Source organism: Ammospiza nelsoni, chromosome 4, assembly GCF_027579445.1.
Source record: "Ammospiza nelsoni isolate bAmmNel1 chromosome 4, bAmmNel1.pri, whole genome shotgun sequence".
NCBI classification, from domain to species: domain Eukaryota; kingdom Metazoa; phylum Chordata; class Aves; order Passeriformes; family Passerellidae; genus Ammospiza; species Ammospiza nelsoni.
Window position 1 is genome coordinate 22,602,756 of NC_080636.1, and position 5,169 is coordinate 22,607,924.

A 5,169-nucleotide genomic window follows, 5' to 3' on the forward strand; every position below is an offset into this window, starting at 1 on the left:
CCCGGCCCAGCGGCGGCGGGGCGCGCCCTGCCCGCACGGCGCCTGCGCGGGGCCGCCGGCCCGGGGCGGTGCTGCCCCGCAGCGCCCACCCTGCCGCAGCTGCTGTGGGAACCGCCGAGCCGGGGTGGCCGTGCCAGCCTTAGCGGGGGCGAAGGCGTTTGTTGTACACTCCTGTGGGGCTTACCCCGAGGGCCCCAGACATAAGTTTATTATTACAGCTCCCAGACGTGGTTTCCTGAGCCCGGCAACCGCAATGCTGGGGTGCAGCGAGGGGGCAAGATGGGCGCGGGGCATCGTGTCCTGAAGGCCTGAGGTGACTCCTTGACCCGTTTGTATGGCATTGGTCTTGTGCCACAATGGCTCCCGAGTGCCTGGGGTCAGTGCAGGGCCACGCTCACGGAACTGCCCACGGGGCAGCCTCTCACCCGGGCAGCTTTGGGTGTGTCTGCCTGTGGGTGTCAGCTGTGGCCAGGGAAGGCTTCTCTGCCGCCGCTGCCTCAAGGGCCGTGCTCGCTGTGCTGGCAGCTCCTGTGTGCCGGGGCTGTGTCAGGAGCAATGTGCACCAGCGTGGAGCCTGTTACCTGCACGGAGGGTACTCACTGTGAGGGCAGGGCAGCGCACCTGCCCCGAGGAGCCACCGGACCATGTGGAAGCTGTAGCCACCACAGCAGCGTTATCACCAGGACATGCAAGAATTCAGAAACTAAATGTGACCCTGGATTCACCCTTAGAATGTGGGGCATTGCTTCCACTCACTCTGTTACCTCTTCCCATGCACCAGGCCTGAAATTCATGCTTTATTCCTTACATCCTCACTGCTAAACTTGAGCTTAGTTTTATACTCTGGTAAACTAACTCCCCTGCTTAGAGCTTGGCCCACTTAGTATTTCAGCATCCACAGCTAGACTTTCCTACTGACGTGGCATAAAACTAAAGACTTATTCTTGTACAAGGCAGAGGCAGCTATAGCTTCCCAGTACTTCCAAATAGAATCCTCTAAATTATTCTTACCTAAATAATTTATTTACTTGCTATTACTGATTTTGAATACCTAAAGTAAACTGCACTAATTTAAGATACAATATTGCAAAAATTGTAAGGACAGATTTTATTTTTTTTTCTTCTAGTACCAACATTGTGTGCAGAAATACTCTTATTTCTGCATACAGTGTTGGTACCTGATGCAAAAACATTCAGCCCCTAACTAGACCCATCCACAGGTGTCTACCTCAGAATACCAGACTGCCAATTTCCTGTTTGGGACATGCACCCCAATTGATATCTCCTCCCCTCACTACCTCCCAGTCTCCTTTTCTAGGAAAAAAATATGCAGAAATATTTTTTTCTCAAAAATAGTACATCAGTACCATTTCTGCAATAGAAAAAGAAGTGCTCTGGAAATAGTAAAAGTTTTAACCCTTTTCTTCTGTGCTTGACTGTCAGCTCTATTCATGGTACTAACTGTAGCCACTATTTTTATGCAATTTTTTTTTCAGAAATACAAGTATTAAAAGATTAGGGTGATTCAGTATCTGAGATGTTTATAGTTGGAAATACCTCTTTTCAGTCAAGTAGCTGACCAAGAACATGAAAACTCAGATGTTTTCTTACTTCTCAGTGCGAGACTCATCTGTTTATTAACCAAATAATAAGGAACTTGCAGAGCTGTCCTTTTCAGCACAATAGGCAGTCAAGCAGCAGGACACAGGGTTCTTTGCACTTTTAAAAACAATAATTTCTCCCTCTTGGGTTTTCTACACAAAGCACTGCTGCTTACCTCAGTTGCTTCTGCTTTGCTCTTACATTTTTATTTACTCTTTTTTTGAGGGTGTGGTTCTCTGTCAGCTGTTCTCAGTGTCGTAAAAGTGACAGACTTAGAGAATTGCAATCTTCCTTTTCTTTTGGGTAAAGTGCAGCACTGCAGATCCCAACTTGAAGGAAATGGCAAAATGCAGCAGGATTACTGAACAATGTCTGCCTACATGAAACAAGCTCTCCAGAGGCAGGCTTTAACTCAATCTCTCTCTGACTTCAGAAATAAAGATTGTGCTTTTTCTTTTATTTTTCTTCCTTTTAAGATTAGAGAACTAATCTGGGTTTACAAGCAGGGAAGGGAATTGGCACAATTTCTGAGGCAGTAGCTTCCTGCCCTTCTTTGTCCACTGCAACAAACACCCCTGGGCAGGGGGAAAGGATCAAATTGGCTTTGCCACTAGACGAGCTGTGAAACCACCCATCAGCTTTTATCAAAAATAATAAATCTCACTCAAAACATTACTAAGTTTCCTTAACAGTCTCAAAACTAATTTTCAATGAGGTTTAATAGCCCCAGTCTATGTCAGTTATTTCTTCAGGATTTCTGGAATGTATCTTAGGTTTGTTCCTGTTACTAGAAAATGCAATCAGTTGGGAAACATGCAAGCAGTTTTTCTATTGCAAAGTAGTCAAATTTTGTTCAAGTAGTATTTGGCTCTACCCACTACTAATTCTGGAAACTTAATGTCCAAACTAAATTCCAGTGTTGTTTTTCTTTATTGGAAGATCTTTCCAGGATTTCATTTTTATTGGTAATAATGCATGAACAGATCAGACAACTAATAATCCTCATTTGTAGAAGTTACAGAAGGAATAAGCATTGGCAGAAGAAAGAAGACAGGAACCATTGTTTGCACATCTTAAGTAGTGTGGTCTTAAACATCAAAATAAAGAAAGTGAAACTGGGAATCTCATGTCACCAAGCCCTTTTATGTGACTTAATGAGATATTTTATACTGAACCAGCAGGATGCTAATTTCACAATTAATTATCTATATATATGTAATTACATATTCAAATAGATCTATTTCCAGTATGCACCGATACCTCAGTGTGAAACTAATTAACCCTCTTACTAGTAAAAACATGAAAAGTTAAAAGATTGGCTCTGCTGCACCAATGTGAAGCCATGACATTTTTGTTTCCCTGACCGGGAATCGAACCCGGGCCGCGGCGGTGAGAGCGCCGAATCCTAACCACTAGACCACCAGGGAGCATGAGGTGGGTTGTGGGCACTGACATTCACCCACAGCCAAACCGTGACACCTTTGAAAATTAAATTATACATATTCCTGCATAATTTAATTCCTCCGTTTTATTACTAGAATCACAATAAAGACTTTCTGTTTTCTAAGCATCCTTTCTACAAGCATTCTTTGTATGTATTATCTGTATATTCAAGGCAAAAATACTTCCAAAATGTTTTAAAGCTGCATCCAAATGCCAACAGTATTTAAAACACTTAAATACATCAAAGAAGCACTCATTGGAGTGGTAAGTTACCTGACAGTGGTTACTTTATACCTTGTGTATTTGTTTATGGAAAATTATGTATTAAAAGTAAAAATTCCTGGACCCAGACAATATAACCCACCTTGGTGTTCCGTATTTGAGTGCATGGTGCTTAGCTGCCTAGTGGAATTAAACCCCAGCACTTGGAAACACTTGGTGTTTTTGACTCAAAGTAGCTACATTATGAAGCCATTAGTGATGGAAAAGTGGTGAGGAACACTCCCAGCAAACTACATAAAAGCTAGATTCCTAATTAGTTTTTTCCACTTTTCCCAGCAAGCAGCTGTTCCTGGTGATGAAAGTGAAAGCATTGCTGAAAGGTATTGCTACTGGGCAACCTGGTCTAGTGGAAGGATGTGTTTCCTGCCCATGGCAGGAGGGGTGGAACTATTAAGGTCCCTTCCAGCCCAAGGCATTCTGTGATCCAATGATTCTTACACAGAAAAATGAATCCCTAAACCTAACAAAGCTGTACAGAAGATACAGTTCTTCATTAAGATTCTGAAATTTACACTCAAAAAATTGCCCAGTTTTACAATATTTCAGTCATCAGGTTGAGAAAATATCAGTAGAGGAGCTAAGTTATATACAGGTAGTATATTTCTAGAAGAAATCTCTCTCTCCTGCTTACTCTCTTTGCCTCCCTGCATTTTTCATGACACTTCTAATGCAGTAATCAGTTTTGTTACAGGACTTTGTAAGCAGGAATTCAGTTTCAGTTTTAGCTGTACATGTGTAAGGTCAGGAGTCAGGTGGCTGACCTCTTTCAGGGAAACAGTTTACGCACTAGATTTTTGGTTTGGGAAGGACTGTCTTCCCTTTGTTTGTAATGAGTTCCACTGATGAGGATAAGATCTGTTTCTCTGGTAAAAAAAGAAATGGTCTTGGTTCTACTTGCCAGAGAAGGAGACAGTAAGGTTGTTGATGCTGTGCCAAGGACAGAGCCAATACTTTACAATCATTTGCATGTGGATTGAAAAAAACTATTGGAAATGCGAATTGGAGCCTAGCACACCCCTCCCCTTAACGTTATAGCAGTTGTGGTAGGGTATAAAGAGGGGAGTGGGGCCATTAGATTTAATTCTTAAAGCTTAAACTGTGCTTAGCTTAAACCATGTTGTGGTTGCCATTACTCTCCTGAGACGCCAGTTCCTGTCAGTACTCAATAGGTTCTCCCCAGGAACGCCTGGTAGACAGAGCTTTCCTTCAGGGCACTGAAGAAGAATGCTGATATTCTGGATGCTAACCAGGTTCAGGCAGGATATGCCATTAACTTGGTGCTAGGCTTCAAACCAAACATGTCTTCAATGCCTTGGGGGGCATTATGCTATGGCTCTTAGGAGGCTCAGGTGCTTCCTAAATTAATCAGCAGCTTTGGGCTTTAGTGGAGCATGAGGAGTTGTATGTTAATTGATCAGTTCTTTGGAACACTGAGGAGAGAGAGGATCTTGACGGCTTCTGAGTTTGACAAAGGGATCACAAAAAAACAACTCCATCCTAGGCTGAAAGGAGTATTAAAAGAAGATTAGTGGTTTTATGGAGTTATTATGAATAAATAATGTACACAGTGGCTTGCTTGGGGTGGGGTAGAGGCAGAAACTGAAGTAGCACAAAGTAGATGGAGTCCCTACAGATGACAGCTTTTTCCTGGGTTTTATGCTGACACATTTGTTAAGGAATTCATCACACAACAGTAAGCAAGTAAAATTTAGCATGTAAATACTATATTAATACTTTATATTGTGATGCTAAGTACATTTTAAGTGATGCAAAATTCTACAATACTGAAACCAAAAAACCAAAATCCACTGGTTCCTATCCTGCATTCATACATTATTATGA

The 5,169-nt window shown here is 42.5% G+C and overlaps 1 non-coding gene across 1 annotated transcript; it reads right to left on the reverse strand.

Annotated features, from left to right (window-relative positions):
* Positions 1-2,957: 2,957 nt before the first annotated feature.
* Positions 2,958-3,029, reverse strand: TRNAE-CUC (transfer RNA glutamic acid (anticodon CUC)). Its single transcript has one exon. It is a non-coding gene; the product is annotated as a tRNA-Glu (tRNA).
* Between the last annotated feature and the right edge of the window lie 2,140 nt (positions 3,030-5,169).